Source organism: Lepisma saccharinum, chromosome 10 (genome assembly GCF_977018435.1).
Source record: "Lepisma saccharinum chromosome 10, izLepSacc3.1, whole genome shotgun sequence".
NCBI lineage: Eukaryota > Metazoa > Arthropoda > Insecta > Zygentoma > Lepismatidae > Lepisma > Lepisma saccharinum.
In genome coordinates, this window is record NC_139238.1 from 77,707,227 (window position 1) to 77,724,683 (window position 17,457).

General features: G+C 40.2%; 4 non-coding genes across 4 annotated transcripts; all 4 read right to left on the minus strand.

Annotated features, from left to right (window-relative positions):
* Positions 1–2,832: 2,832 nt before the first annotated feature.
* Positions 2,833–2,994, minus strand: LOC145994494 (U1 spliceosomal RNA). The gene has a single exon (XR_014442360.1). It is a non-coding gene; the product is annotated as a U1 spliceosomal RNA (small nuclear RNA).
* Positions 2,995–6,669: 3,675 nt separating this feature from the next.
* LOC145994495 (U1 spliceosomal RNA) lies at positions 6,670–6,831 on the minus strand. Its single transcript, XR_014442361.1, has one exon. It is a non-coding gene; the product is annotated as a U1 spliceosomal RNA (small nuclear RNA).
* Positions 6,832–10,505: 3,674 nt separating this feature from the next.
* On the minus strand, positions 10,506–10,667 carry LOC145994496 (U1 spliceosomal RNA). The gene has a single exon (XR_014442362.1). It is a non-coding gene; the product is annotated as a U1 spliceosomal RNA (small nuclear RNA).
* A 3,675-nt stretch (positions 10,668–14,342) lies between these two features.
* Positions 14,343–14,504, minus strand: LOC145994498 (U1 spliceosomal RNA). The gene has a single exon (XR_014442363.1). It is a non-coding gene; the product is annotated as a U1 spliceosomal RNA (small nuclear RNA).
* Positions 14,505–17,457: the final 2,953 nt, after the last annotated feature.

The following is a 17,457-nucleotide window of genomic DNA, read 5'->3' on the forward strand; positions in this document are numbered from 1 at the left end:
ACTATTTTCCTAATTAACTACTACATTCGCAAAACCATAAAAGTTGCTTTATTTAAGTAATGTAGCATAAATACTTGTATGTATTAATATACAGCTTGAATTCAACACTAAAAACGTTCATTATTTATTGTAAACTTTATGCAGACAGTAGAGTTTGGTTTGTGGAAGAGATGTAATTTATACCTTGGCACATATCACCCCGCTCCGGACCAAAGTGAACTATGTGAAATTCGTGAAATACTGGAAATGGTAAGGGTTTCGAACGAGACAATCGTGAAGAAAGTGAGATTAATGAATGGAACAATTGCGAAAATGGTCGACAGGGTCTCACACGTCGAGAAGGACGTCGACAAACTTGATACTGACGAAGGGGCGGCGCCAGAAAATATTGACCGGGTGAGCAGCAGTCAAATTTTGATAAATTGGGGTGTGCAGATATAAAGTTTATGATTTATCTCTGCTTGTATAATATTTACCGCCCCCCAATCCTTGCTTTCACACACAAGCATGGTCGCAAACAGATAATCGATTCGCCAAATCTTCTGATTAAATTTCCCTCTATCCACTCCAATCTAACAAAGAGTAGGAAGTTACTCCATGTCGTCACCTGTTGTAATGCCGCTTGGCTATCATTCCTATCTTCCCTGTGCGAATCGTAATATATCCTTCCTTATTTCACCCATTTAAACGTCCCTTCCCTTCATTGTGTCTTCCTGCTCATGTCTTTCAACTGCTCACTGTGTACTTCGCTCTATAAGGGGTATTTTTTCTTATCCCTTTCAATTAAGAAGGAATTGAACATAAGACTATACTTCATTAGCATTTTAGATTAATTGATTTCATTGATTTGTTTTATTTGACTTAGGTTTTCTTCCACATTTGGCTAATCGCTTACATGAAGATGAATTGTGAAAAGATGAGGTAGATGAAAGGACAGTCGCAAAAACACATGGGCAGTTCACAAAACAAGGTTCACGGGGATTATACTGGACATGAGTACAGACGCCATAGCCTCGTTAGTCTGCAAAATACGATCCACAGTGTAACGTAGAAGAGAGGTTGACATTTATACTCTGTCCCGCCTATCTCTGGAGCAATGTCGTGCGTAGCAGGAGATTGAGCAGAGCGAAGCAATACACGGTGCTGGGAAGGTTGATTACTGAAGTCGTCCCCTACAGGCAATCCCATATCCTCTCACGTGTTCATTGATCGAGCCGTCTCGCGTTACTACTTGCGCAGGGACAGTTTTCGTTCGTTTGCTCCACAGATAACCGAGACGGAGTAGTGGCAGTAAATCATGCGACAATTATGATATATACATAGCTAACATTCCTTTCCTCTGGTCCCCCACATAAAGCGGCTCTGGGGCTCACCCAACCTCAAATCATTGGGTTCCTAGGGGGGCGTAAAGGCGGTAGGAGCGTGGTGCTAAGCCCACACCTTGGTACGCTTACATCCCCTAAATGTGCCTTCATGGCACGCGAGGAACTTTACCTTTATTTTACCTAATACTATAATAGGGAACGAGTCAGTAATAAATATTTTGTCCGTGGCTGTACACATCATTTACTAACATACGAATCGGTCGTGAAAATTTTAAATTAAAGGACATCACATGGCGTCCACAGGCATTTGCTATCAGACTGGGAAGACGAGAGCCGGCATTATGGATGGCCAACTAGGGCACACGTTCGAAGCCCCGCGCCTGGAAAAAATAATTATTTGAGGACTAAAAGTGGTAAACGTTGTAAGTGCCAAAAGCGAAAGTATTGATAAATCCCATCGTTCCGCACATCAGCCCATAAGAACGTTCACACTAGTGGCCTCTTTTCACGCACTTTGAACTACTTAGAAGGCTACCAGCCACTTTTCACGTTTACCACATTATAAAGCATGGCACATTACACAGTTTAACGTGGAAAACGGGGTTTGAATTATTTTGGCACTTACAGCGTATACCAATTTTAGTCTTCATTTTGTACGGTTTATACTAGTTTATAGGAGGCTGGGGATTGTTTTGACATAAATGTGCTCAAACACATAAAACAACTACTGAAATCATATTCTGGACGAAGAACTACATAAATCCTTTTCAAATATATCAATCAAAAATAATAATCTACATTGTTCGTTTAATTATACCATGAAGTGAAAATTATTACTTCATACGAAACAATGTAAATCCACTATACAGCGTCAAACTTCTATAATGAGAGAAAGGAATGTTACTGGAAACGATTAAAAATAATGTGTGTGTAGAATATTGTGAGAACCTTGTAAGCTTCTGACCCAGGACCTCTGGTTTCGAAACGCGTTCAACTATAACCCCTGGATCAAGGTGCTCTGAACCTAAAATTTAACATTTGCAACGGAACACAGAAATTGCATAATTTGATTATACACCAATATTAAAACTTCTAATTGTTGTTTGTTTCAGGTAATAACTGTCAATATGAAGTACATTTTTGTTCGAAGATGTGGCTACCACCCATTGGTCAAGACGGCGCCGTCATTGACAGGTACGTAAAACGAATCTGGTAAGGTTAAATTGTTATGTTGTGTGCATATTTATTAAATGAAGGAAATTGGCGTTTCCTTGATGTTCTCTCTATCTCACCATTGCTGCTAACCTAACGATGTAGGCAACGTTTAAACAAAAGAAAAATCTATAAACCAACCAAACAATATTCATTTGATATGACGGTAGAATCTAGCAACACATTCAGGCATGGTATTTGTATACGGAAACCAATGTTCTCGTTCAAGTTCGATAAGTTGTCTCTACTCTCTTGATGATTTTTTGTGTGAATATTCTGTTTCAATTATAATTATAAGGGACGGCGCGAACGCAGTCCCTACTACCAAAAATTGCGCGCCCGAGATATCCACGTTTGGGATATTCGCAGGGGTCAGCCCAACCGAAGTGCAATGGAAGAGCCTCGCCCCGGGGGAACCGCCTTGCTGATCACGGTAACCCCTACGCCAGGTAAGTATGCCGAAAGCACGAAACGCCCGACCCTAACTAACTCGTCTAAAGTAACTACACGCGGCACCTTGCGTTACTTCAAGTATTTATGCTACACTTGACTAAAAATTACATTTATTACATTAAACGTTTAACAATATCATTAATACACACTACAAGGCTAATTTTTAGGAAAATTTGGAATTCACAGATAGTTTAACTTACTTTTGATTCAAGAGAAAAATCATTTCATTACTCCTGCCATCTAGCGGGAACATTTTTCTAGGTGTATATTCCAGCTGGATGTGACATCTGGTGAGCGATTCTGTAATTACATTCACCCCGTTCAAATCAGATTAAATATCATGCGATGTCACCATGAACGTCCGGAAGGGGGGCAACGGAGGCCACACCCCCCTGGAAAATGAATGTCCACCAAAAGATATATCATTTCGGTCACAGTAACTTATGTTATTTATTGTAAATTCGTTGAAGGTACATGTTAATTTCGGACTGAAATAGTGTTTCTTCAGGGGGTATCACTATTATGGAGAAAAATATCACTCCTTTGCCACCCCTGAAAAAAAAATACTTTGCTTGCCCCTCCCTGGAAAAAAATCATGCGAAATATTACATTTAATTTAATTACATTAAAATACTGTAATTCATAGGCGTAACTTGGCGAGGCAAGGGGGGCTCTCGTGCCCCCAAATTTTCAGTTGTTAAGTAAAAGAGAAAGGCTTATGACACCTATAAAATTTCAGACAGAACTGACTTCGGAACAGTGGTGGACATGGGCGTAACTTGGAGCCTAACTTTGGGGGAGGGGGCCAAAAATTGAAGAACTTTCTCCCATGAAATTAGCGTCCGAGACTATTTTCCTAATTAACTACTACATTCGCAAAACCATAAAAGTTGCTTTATTTAAGTAATGTAGCATAAATACTTGTATGTATTAATATACAGCTTGAATTCAACACTATAAACGTTCATTATTTATTGTAAACTTTATGCAGACAGTAGAGTTTGGTTTGTGGAAGAGATGTAATTTATACCTTGGCACATATCACCCCGCTCCGGACCAAAGTGAACTATGTGAAATTCGTGAAATACTGGAAATGGTAAGGGTTTCGAACGAGACAATCGTGAAGAAAGTGAGATTAATGAATGGAACAATTGCGAAAATGGTCGACAGGGTCTCACACGTCGAGAAGGACGTCGACAAACTTGATACTGACGAAGGGGCGGCGCCAGAAAATATTGACCGGGTGAGCAGCAGTCAAATTTTGATAAATTAGGGTGTGCAGATATAAAGTTTATGATTTATCTCTGCTTGTATAATATTTACCGCCCCCCAATCCTTGCTTTCACACACAAGCATGGTCGCAAACAGATAATCGATTCGCCAAATCTTCTGATTAAATTTCCCTCTATCCACTCCAATCTAACAAAGAGTAGGAAGTTACTCCATGTCGTCACCTGTTGTAATGCCGCTTGGCTATCATTCCTATCTTCCCTGTGCGAATCGTAATATATCCTTCCTTATTTCACCCATTTAAACGTCCCTTCCCTTCATTGTGTCTTCCTGCTCATGTCTTTCAACTGCTCACTGTGTACTTCGCTCTATAAGGGGTATTTTTTCTTATCCCTTTCAATTAAGAAGGAATTGAACATAAGACTATACTTCATTAGCATTTTAGATTAATTGATTTCATTGATTTGTTTTATTTGACTTAGGTTTTCTTCCACATTTGGCTAATCGCTTACATGAAGATGAATTGTGAAAAGATGAGGTAGATGAAATGACAGTCGCAAAAACACATGGGCAGTTCACAAAACAAGGTTCACGGGGATTATACTGGACATGAGTACAGACGCCATAGCCTCGTTAGTCTGCAAAATACGATCCACAGTGTAACGTAGAAGAGAGGTTGACATTTATACTCAGTCCCGCCTATCTCTGGAGCAATGTCGTGCGTAGCAGGAGATTGAGCAGAGCGAAGCAATACACGGTGCTGGGAAGGTTGATTACTGAAGTCGTCCCCTACAGGCAATCCCATATCCTCTCACGTGTTCATTGATCGAGCCGTCTCGCGTTACTACTTGCGCAGGGACAGTTTTCGTTCGTTTGCTCCACAGATAACCGAGACGGAGTAGTGGCAGTAAATCATGCGACAATTATGATATATACATAGCTAACATTCCTTTCCTCTGGTCCCCCACATAAAGCGGCTCTGGGGCTCACCCAACCTCAAATCATTGGGTTCCTAGGGGGGCGTAAAGGCGGTAGGAGCGTGGTGCTAAGCCCACACCTTGGTACGCTTACATCCCCTAAATGTGCCTTCATGGCACGCGAGGAACTTTACCTTTATTTTACCTAATACTATAATAGGGAACGAGTCAGTAATAAATATTTTGTCCGTGGCTGTACACATCATTTACTAACATACGAATCGGTCGTGAAAATTTTAAATTAAAGGACATCACATGGCGTCCACAGGCATTTGCTATCAGACTGGGAAGACGAGAGCCGGCATTATGGATGGCCAACTAGGGCACACGTTCGAAGCCCCGCGCCTGGAAAAAATAATTATTTGAGGACTAAAAGTGGTAAACGTTGTAAGTGCCAAAAGCGAAAGTATTGATAAATCCCATCGTTCCGCACATCAGCCCATAAGAACGTTCACACTAGTGGCCTCTTTTCACGCACTTTGAACTACTTAGAAGGCTACCAGCCACTTTTCACGTTTACCACATTATAAAGCATGGCACATTACACAGTTTAACGTGGAAAACGGGGTTTGAATTATTTTGGCACTTACAGCGTATACCAATTTTAGTCTTCATTTTGTACGGTTTATACTAGTTTATAGGAGGCTGGGGATTGTTTTGACATAAATGTGCTCAAACACATAAAACAACTACTGAAATCATATTCTGGACGAAGAACTACATAAATCCTTTTCAAATATATCAATCAAAAATAATAATCTACATTGTTCGTTTAATTATACCATGAAGTGAAAATTATTACTTCATACGAAACAATGTAAATCCACTATACAGCGTCAAACTTCTATAATGAGAGAAAGGAATGTTACTGGAAACGATTAAAAATAATGTGTGTGTAGAATATTGTGAGAACCTTGTAAGCTTCTGACCCAGGACCTCTGGTTTCGAAACGCGTTCAACTATAACCCCTGGATCAAGGTGCTCTGAACCTAAAATTTAACATTTGCAACGGAACACAGAAATTGCATAATTTGATTATACACCAATATTAAAACTTCTAATTGTTGTTTGTTTCAGGTAATAACTGTCAATATGAAGTACATTTTTGTTCGAAGATGTGGCTACCACCCATTGGTCAAGACGGCGCCGTCATTGACAGGTACGTAAAACGAATCTGGTAAGGTTAAATTGTTATGTTGTGTGCATATTTATTAAATGAAGGAAATTGGCGTTTCCTTGATGTTCTCTCTATCTCACCATTGCTGCTAACCTAACGATGTAGGCAACGTTTAAACAAAAGAAAAATCTATAAACCAACCAAACAATATTCATTTGATATGACGGTAGAATCTAGCAACACATTCAGGCATGGTATTTGTATACGGAAACCAATGTTCTCGTTCAAGTTCGATAAGTTGTCTCTACTCTCTTGATGATTTTTTGTGTGAATATTCTGTTTCAATTATAATTATAAGGGACGGCGCGAACGCAGTCCCTACTACCAAAAATTGCGCGCCCGAGATATCCACGTTTGGGATATTCGCAGGGGTCAGCCCAACCGAAGTGCAATGGAAGAGCCTCGCCCCGGGGGAACCGCCTTGCTGATCACGGTAACCCCTACGCCAGGTAAGTATGCCGAAAGCACGAAACGCCCGACCCTAACTAACTCGTCTAAAGTAACTACACGCGGCACCTTGCGTTACTTCAAGTATTTATGCTACACTTGACTAAAAATTACATTTATTACATTAAACGTTTAACAATATCATTAATACACACTACAAGGCTAATTTTTAGGAAAATTTGGAATTCACAGATAGTTTAACTTACTTTTGATTCAAGAGAAAAATCATTTCATTACTCCTGCCATCTAGCGGGAACATTTTTCTAGGTGTATATTCCAGCTGGATGTGACATCTGGTGAGCGATTCTGTAATTACATTCACCCCGTTCAAATCAGATTAAATATCATGCGATGTCACCATGAACGTCCGGAAGGGGGCAACGGAGGCCACACCCCCCTGGAAAATGAATGTCCACCAAAAGATATATCATTTCGGTCACAGTAACTTATGTTATTTATTGTAAATTCGTTGAAGGTACATGTTAATTTCGGACTGAAATAGTGTTTCTTCAGGGGGTATCACTATTATGGAGAAAAATATCACTCCTTTGCCACCCCTGAAAAAAAAATACTTTGCTTGCCCCTCCCTGGAAAAAAATCATGCGAAATATTACATTTAATTTAATTACATTAAAATACTGTAATTCATAGGCGTAACTTGGCGAGGCAAGGGGGGCTCTCGTGCCCCCAAATTTTCAGTTGTTAAGTAAAAGAGAAAGGCTTATGACACCTATAAAATTTCAGACAGAACTGACTTCGGAACAGTGGTGGACATGGGCGTAACTTGGAGCCTAACTTTGGGGGAGGGGGCCAAAAATTGAAGAACTTTCTCCCATGAAATTAGCGTCCGAGACTATTTTCCTAATTAACTACTACATTCGCAAAACCATAAAAGTTGCTTTATTTAAGTAATGTAGCATAAATACTTGTATGTATTAATATACAGCTTGAATTCAACACTAAAAACGTTCATTATTTATTGTAAACTTTATGCAGACAGTAGAGTTTGGTTTGTGGAAGAGATGTAATTTATACCTTGGCACATATCACCCCGCTCCGGACCAAAGTGAACTATGTGAAATTCGTGAAATACTGGAAATGGTAAGGGTTTCGAACGAGACAATCGTGAAGAAAGTGAGATTAATGAATGGAACAATTGCGAAAATGGTCGACAGGGTCTCACACGTCGAGAAGGACGTCGACAAACTTGATACTGACGAAGGGGCGGCGCCAGAAAATATTGACCGGGTGAGCAGCAGTCAAATTTTGATAAATTAGGGTGTGCAGATATAAAGTTTATGATTTATCTCTGCTTGTATAATATTTACCGCCCCCCAATCCTTGCTTTCACACACAAGCATGGTCGCAAACAGATAATCGATTCGCCAAATCTTCTGATTAAATTTCCCTCTATCCACTCCAATCTAACAAAGAGTAGGAAGTTACTCCATGTCGTCACCTGTTGTAATGCCGCTTGGCTATCATTCCTATCTTCCCTGTGCGAATCGTAATATATCCTTCCTTATTTCACCCATTTAAACGTCCCTTCCCTTCATTGTGTCTTCCTGCTCATGTCTTTCAACTGCTCACTGTGTACTTCGCTCTATAAGGGGTATTTTTTCTTATCCCTTTCAATTAAGAAGGAATTGAACATAAGACTATACTTCATTAGCATTTTAGATTAATTGATTTCATTGATTTGTTTTATTTGACTTAGGTTTTCTTCCACATTTGGCTAATCGCTTACATGAAGATGAATTGTGAAAAGATGAGGTAGATGAAAGGACAGTCGCAAAAACACATGGGCAGTTCACAAAACAAGGTTCACGGGGATTATACTGGACATGAGTACAGACGCCATAGCCTCGTTAGTCTGCAAAATACGATCCACAGTGTAACGTAGAAGAGAGGTTGACATTTATACTCTGTCCCGCCTATCTCTGGAGCAATGTCGTGCGTAGCAGGAGATTGAGCAGAGCGAAGCAATACACGGTGCTGGGAAGGTTGATTACTGAAGTCGTCCCCTACAGGCAATCCCATATCCTCTCACGTGTTCATTGATCGAGCCGTCTCGCGTTACTACTTGCGCAGGGACAGTTTTCGTTCGTTTGCTCCACAGATAACCGAGACGGAGTAGTGGCAGTAAATCATGCGACAATTATGATATATACATAGCTAACATTCCTTTCCTCTGGTCCCCCACATAAAGCGGCTCTGGGGCTCACCCAACCTCAAATCATTGGGTTCCTAGGGGGGCGTAAAGGCGGTAGGAGCGTGGTGCTAAGCCCACACCTTGGTACGCTTACATCCCCTAAATGTGCCTTCATGGCACGCGAGGAACTTTACCTTTATTTTACCTAATACTATAATAGGGAACGAGTCAGTAATAAATATTTTGTCCGTGGCTGTACACATCATTTACTAACATACGAATCGGTCGTGAAAATTTTAAATTAAAGGACATCACATGGCGTCCACAGGCATTTGCTATCAGACTGGGAAGACGAGAGCCGGCATTATGGATGGCCAACTAGGGCACACGTTCGAAGCCCCGCGCCTGGAAAAAATAATTATTTGAGGACTAAAAGTGGTAAACGTTGTAAGTGCCAAAAGCGAAAGTGTTGATAAATCCCATCGTTCCGCACATCAGCCCATAAGAACGTTCACACTAGTGGCCTCTTTTCACGCACTTTGAACTACTTAGAAGGCTACCAGCCACTTTTCACGTTTACCACATTATAAAGCATGGCACATTACACAGTTTAACGTGGAAAACGGGGTTTGAATTATTTTGGCACTTACAGCGTATACCAATTTTAGTCTTCATTTTGTACGGTTTATACTAGTTTATAGGAGGCTGGGGATTGTTTTGACATAAATGTGCTCAAACACATAAAACAACTACTGAAATCATATTCTGGACGAAGAACTACATAAATCCTTTTCAAATATATCAATCAAAAATAATAATCTACATTGTTCGTTTAATTATACCATGAAGTGAAAATTATTACTTCATACGAAACAATGTAAATCCACTATACAGCGTCAAACTTCTATAATGAGAGAAAGGAATCTTACTGGAAACGATTAAAAATAATGTGTGTGTAGAATATTGTGAGAACCTTGTAAGCTTCTGACCCAGGACCTCTGGTTTCGAAACGCGTTCAACTATAACCCCTGGATCAAGGTGCTCTGAACCTAAAATTTAACATTTGCAACGGAACACAGAAATTGCATAATTTGATTATACACCAATATTAAAACTTCTAATTGTTGTTTGTTTCAGGTAATAACTGTCAATATGAAGTACATTTTTGTTCGAAGATGTGGCTACCACCCATTGGTCAAGACGGCGCCGTCATTGACAGGTACGTAAAACGAATCTGGTAAGGTTAAATTGTTATGTTGTGTGCATATTTATTAAATGAAGGAAATTGGCGTTTCCTTGATGTTCTCTCTATCTCACCATTGCTGCTAACCTAACGATGTAGGCAACGTTTAAACAAAAGAAAAATCTATAAACCAACCAAACAATATTCATTTGATATGACGGTAGAATCTAGCAACACATTCAGGCATGGTATTTGTATACGGAAACCAATGTTCTCGTTCAAGTTCGATAAGTTGTCTCTACTCTCTTGATGATTTTTTGTGTGAATATTCTGTTTCAATTATAATTATAAGGGACGGCGCGAACGCAGTCCCTACTACCAAAAATTGCGCGCCCGAGATATCCACGTTTGGGATATTCGCAGGGGTCAGCCCAACCGAAGTGCAATGGAAGAGCCTCGCCCCGGGGGAACCGCCTTGCTGATCACGGTAACCCCTACGCCAGGTAAGTATGCCGAAAGCACGAAACGCCCGACCCTAACTAACTCGTCTAAAGTAACTACACGCGGCACCTTGCGTTACTTCAAGTATTTATGCTACACTTGACTAAAAATTACATTTATTACATTAAACGTTTAACAATATCATTAATACACACTACAAGGCTAATTTTTAGGAAAATTTGGAATTCACAGATAGTTTAACTTACTTTTGATTCAAGAGAAAAATCATTTCATTACTCCTGCCATCTAGCAGGAACATTTTTCTAGGTGTATATTCCAGCTGGATGTGACATCTGGTGAGCGATTCTGTAATTACATTCACCCCGTTCAAATCAGATTAAATATCATGCGATGTCACCATGAACGTCCGGAAGGGGGGCAACGGAGGCCACACCCCCCTGGAAAATGAATGTCCACCAAAAGATATATCATTTCGGTCACAGTAACTTATGTTATTTATTGTAAATTCGTTGAAGGTACATGTTAATTTCGGACTGAAATAGTGTTTCTTCAGGGGGTATCACTATTATGGAGAAAAATATCACTCCTTTGCCACCCCTGAAAAAAAAATACTTTGCTTGCCCCTCCCTGGAAAAAAATCATGCGAAATATTACATTTAATTTAATTACATTAAAATACTGTAATTCATAGGCGTAACTTGGCGAGGCAAGGGGGGCTCTCGTGCCCCCAAATTTTCAGTTGTTAAGTAAAAGAGAAAGGCTTATGACACCTATAAAATTTCAGACAGAACTGACTTCGGAACAGTGGTGGACATGGGCGTAACTTGGAGCCTAACTTTGGGGGAGGGGGCCAAAAATTGAAGAACTTTCTCCCATGAAATTAGCGTCCGAGACTATTTTCCTAATTAACTACTACATTCGCAAAACCATAAAAGTTGCTTTATTTAAGTAATGTAGCATAAATACTTGTATGTATTAATATACAGCTTGAATTCAACACTAAAAACGTTCATTATTTATTGTAAACTTTATGCAGACAGTAGAGTTTGGTTTGTGGAAGAGATGTAATTTATACCTTGGCACATATCACCCCGCTCCGGACCAAAGTGAACTATGTGAAATTCGTGAAATACTGGAAATGGTAAGGGTTTCGAACGAGACAATCGTGAAGAAAGTGAGATTAATGAATGGAACAATTGCGAAAATGGTCGACAGGGTCTCACACGTCGAGAAGGACGTCGACAAACTTGATACTGACGAAGGGGCGGCGCCAGAAAATATTGACCGGGTGAGCAGCAGTCAAATTTTGATAAATTAGGGTGTGCAGATATAAAGTTTATGATTTATCTCTGCTTGTATAATATTTACCGCCCCCCAATCCTTGCTTTCACACACAAGCATGGTCGCAAACAGATAATCGATTCGCCAAATCTTCTGATTAAATTTCCCTCTATCCACTCCAATCTAACAAAGAGTAGGAAGTTACTCCATGTCGTCACCTGTTGTAATGCCGCTTGGCTATCATTCCTATCTTCCCTGTGCGAATCGTAATATATCCTTCCTTATTTCACCCATTTAAACGTCCCTTCCCTTCATTGTGTCTTCCTGCTCATGTCTTTCAACTGCTCACTGTGTACTTCGCTCTATAAGGGGTATTTTTTCTTATCCCTTTCAATTAAGAAGGAATTGAACATAAGACTATACTTCATTAGCATTTTAGATTAATTGATTTCATTGATTTGTTTTATTTGACTTAGGTTTTCTTCCACATTTGGCTAATCGCTTACATGAAGATGAATTGTGAAAAGATGAGGTAGATGAAAGGACAGTCGCAAAAACACATGGGCAGTTCACAAAACAAGGTTCACGGGGATTATACTGGACATGAGTACAGACGCCATAGCCTCGTTAGTCTGCAAAATACGATCCACAGTGTAACGTAGAAGAGAGGTTGACATTTATACTCTGTCCCGCCTATCTCTGGAGCAATGTCGTGCGTAGCAGGAGATTGAGCAGAGCGAAGCAATACACGGTGCTGGGAAGGTTGATTACTGAAGTCGTCCCCTACAGGCAATCCCATATCCTCTCACGTGTTCATTGATCGAGCCGTCTCGCGTTACTACTTGCGCAGGGACAGTTTTCGTTCGTTTGCTCCACAGATAACCGAGACGGAGTAGTGGCAGTAAATCATGCGACAATTATGATATATACATAGCTAACATTCCTTTCCTCTGGTCCCCCACATAAAGCGGCTCTGGGGCTCACCCAACCTCAAATCATTGGGTTCCTAGGGGGGCGTAAAGGCGGTAGGAGCGTGGTGCTAAGCCCACACCTTGGTACGCTTACATCCCCTAAATGTGCCTTCATGGCACGCGAGGAACTTTACCTTTATTTTACCTAATACTATAATAGGGAACGAGTCAGTAATAAATATTTTGTCCGTGGCTGTACACATCATTTACTAACATACGAATCGGTCGTGAAAATTTTAAATTAAAGGACATCACATGGCGTCCACAGGCATTTGCTATCAGACTGGGAAGACGAGAGCCGGCATTATGGATGGCCAACTAGGGCACACGTTCGAAGCCCCGCGCCTGGAAAAAATAATTATTTGAGGACTAAAAGTGGTAAACGTTGTAAGTGCCAAAAGCGAAAGTATTGATAAATCCCATCGTTCCGCACATCAGCCCATAAGAACGTTCACACTAGTGGCCTCTTTTCACGCACTTTGAACTACTTAGAAGGCTACCAGCCACTTTTCACGTTTACCACATTATAAAGCATGGCACATTACACAGTTTAACGTGGAAAACGGGGTTTGAATTATTTTGGCACTTACAGCGTATACCAATTTTAGTCTTCATTTTGTACGGTTTATACTAGTTTATAGGAGGCTGGGGATTGTTTTGACATAAATGTGCTCAAACACATAAAACAACTACTGAAATCATATTCTGGACGAAGAACTACATAAATCCTTTTCAAATATATCAATCAAAAATAATAATCTACATTGTTCGTTTAATTATACCATGAAGTGAAAATTATTACTTCATACGAAACAATGTAAATCCACTATACAGCGTCAAACTTCTATAATGAGAGAAAGGAATGTTACTGGAAACGATTAAAAATAATGTGTGTGTAGAATATTGTGAGAACCTTGTAAGCTTCTGACCCAGGACCTCTGGTTTCGAAACGCGTTCAACTATAACCCCTGGATCAAGGTGCTCTGAACCTAAAATTTAACATTTGCAACGGAACACAGAAATTGCATAATTTGATTATACACCAATATTAAAACTTCTAATTGTTGTTTGTTTCAGGTAATAACTGTCAATATGAAGTACATTTTTGTTCGAAGATGTGGCTACCACCCATTGGTCAAGACGGCGCCGTCATTGACAGGTACGTAAAACGAATCTGGTAAGGTTAAATTGTTATGTTGTGTGCATATTTATTAAATGAAGGAAATTGGCGTTTCCTTGATGTTCTCTCTATCTCACCATTGCTGCTAACCTAACGATGTAGGCAACGTTTAAACAAAAGAAAAATCTATAAACCAACCAAACAATATTCATTTGATATGACGGTAGAATCTAGCAACACATTCAGGCATGGTATTTGTATACGGAAACCAATGTTCTCGTTCAAGTTCGATAAGTTGTCTCTACTCTCTTGATGATTTTTTGTGTGAATATTCTGTTTCAATTATAATTATAAGGGACGGCGCGAACGCAGTCCCTACTACCAAAAATTGCGCGCCCGAGATATCCACGTTTGGGATATTCGCAGGGGTCAGCCCAACCGAAGTGCAATGGAAGAGCCTCGCCCCGGGGGAACCGCCTTGCTGATCACGGTAACCCCTACGCCAGGTAAGTATGCCGAAAGCACGAAACGCCCGACCCTAACTAACTCGTCTAAAGTAACTACACGCGGCACCTTGCGTTACTTCAAGTATTTATGCTACACTTGACTAAAAATTACATTTATTACATTAAACGTTTAACAATATCATTAATACACACTACAAGGCTAATTTTTAGGAAAATTTGGAATTCACAGATAGTTTAACTTACTTTTGATTCAAGAGAAAAATCATTTCATTACTCCTGCCATCTAGCGGGAACATTTTTCTAGGTGTATATTCCAGCTGGATGTGACATCTGGTGAGCGATTCTGTAATTACATTCACCCCGTTCAAATCAGATTAAATATCATGCGATGTCACCATGAACGTCCGGAAGGGGGGCAACGGAGGCCACACCCCCCTGGAAAATGAATGTCCACCAAAAGATATATCATTTCGGTCACAGTAACTTATGTTATTTATTGTAAATTCGTTGAAGGTACATGTTAATTTCGGACTGAAATAGTGTTTCTTCAGGGGGTATCACTATTATGGAGAAAAATATCACTCCTTTGCCACCCCTGAAAAAAAAATACTTTGCTTGCCCCTCCCTGGAAAAAAATCATGCGAAATATTACATTTAATTTAATTACATTAAAATACTGTAATTCATAGGCGTAACTTGGCGAGGCAAGGGGGGCTCTCGTGCCCCCAAATTTTCAGTTATTAAGTAAAAGAGAAAGGCTTATGACACCTATAAAATTTCAGACAGAACTGACTTCGGAACAGTGGTGGACATGGGCGTAACTTGGAGCCTAACTTTGGGGGAGGGGGCCAAAAATTGAAGAACTTTCTCCCATGAAATTAGCGTCCGAGACTATTTTCCTAATTAACTACTACATTCGCAAAACCATAAAAGTTGCTTTATTTAAGTAATGTAGCATAAATACTTGTATGTATTAATATACAGCTTGAATTCAACACTAAAAACGTTGATTATTTATAGTAAACTTTATGCAGACAGTAGAGTTTGGTTTGTGGAAGAGATGTAATTTATACCTTGGCACATATCACCCCGCTCCGGACCAAAGTGAACTAAGTGAAATTCGGGAAATACTGGAAATGGTAAGGGTTTCGAACGAGACAATCGTGAAGAAAGTGAGATTAATGAATGGAACAATTGCGAAAATGGTCGACAGGGTCTCACACGTCGAGAAGGACGTCGACAAACTTGATACTGACGAAGGGGCGGCGCCAGAAAATATTGACCGGGTGAGCAGCAGTCAAATTTTGATAAATTAGGGTGTGCAGATATAAAGTTTATGATTTATCTCTGCTTGTATAATATTTACCGCCCCCCAATCCTTGCTTTCACACACAAGCATGGTCGCAAACAGATAATCGATTCGCCAAATCTTCTGATTAAATTTCCCTCTATCCACTCCAATCTAACAAAGAGTAGGAAGTTACTCCATGTCGTCACCTGTTGTAATGCCGCTTGGCTATCATTCCTATCTTCCCTGTGCGAATCGTAATATATCCTTCCTTATTTCACCCATTTAAACGTCCCTTCCCTTCATTGTGTCTTCCTGCTCATGTCTTTCAACTGCTCACTGTGTACTTCGCTCTATAAGGGGTATTTTTTCTTATCCCTTTCAATTAAGAAGGAATTGAACATAAGACTATACTTCATTAGCATTTTAGATTAATTGATTTCATTGATTTGTTTTATTTGACTTAGGTTTTCTTCCACATTTGGCTAATCGCTTACATGAAGATGAATTGTGAAAAGATGAGGTAGATGAAAGGACAGTCGCAAAAACACATGGGCAGTTCACAAAACAAGGTTCACGGGGATTATACTGGACATGAGTACAGACGCCATAGCCTCGTTAGTCTGCAAAATACGATCCACAGTGTAACGTAGAAGAGAGGTTGACATTTATACTCTGTCCCGCCTATCTCTGGAGCAATGTCGTGCGTAGCAGGAGATTGAGCAGAGCGAAGCAATACACGGTGCTGGGAAGGTTGATTACTGAAGTCGTCCCCTACAGGCAATCCCATATCCTCTCACGTGTTCATTGATCGAGCCGTCTCGCGTTACTACTTGCGCAGGGACAGTTTTCGTTCGTTTGCTCCACAGATAACCGAGACGGAGTAGTGGCAGTAAATCATGCGACAATTATGATATATACATAGCTAACATTCCTTTCCTCTGGTCCCCCACATAAAGCGGCTCTGGGGCTCACCCAACCTCAAATCATTGGGTTCCTAGGGGGGCGTAAAGGCGGTAGGAGCGTGGTGCTAAGCCCACACCTTGGTACGCTTACATCCCCTAAATGTGCCTTCATGGCACGCGAGGAACTTTACCTTTATTTTACCTAATACTATAATAGGGAACGAGTCAGTAATAAATATTTTGTCCGTGGCTGTACACATCATTTACTAACATACGAATCGGTCGTGAAAATTTTAAATTAAAGGACATCACATGGCGTCCACAGGCATTTGCTATCAGACTGGGAAGACGAGAGCCGGCATTATGGATGGCCAACTAGGGCACACGTTCGAAGCCCCGCGCCTGGAAAAAATAATTATTTGAGGACTAAAAGTGGTAAACGTTGAAAGTGCCAAAAGCGAAAGTGTTGATAAATCCCATCGTTCCGCACATCAGCCCATAAGAACGTTCACACTAGTGGCCTCTTTTCACGCACTTTGAACTACTTAGAAGGCTACCAGCCACTTTTCACGTTTACCACATTATAAAGCATGGCACATTACACAGTTTAACGTGGAAAACGGGGTTTGAATTATTTTGGCACTTACAGCGTATACCAATTTTAGTCTTCATTTTGTACGGTTTATACTAGTTTATAGGAGGCTGGGGATTGTTTTGACATAAATGTGCTCAAACACATAAAACAACTACTGAAATCATATTCTGGACGAAGAACTACATAAATCCTTTTCAAATATATCAATCAAA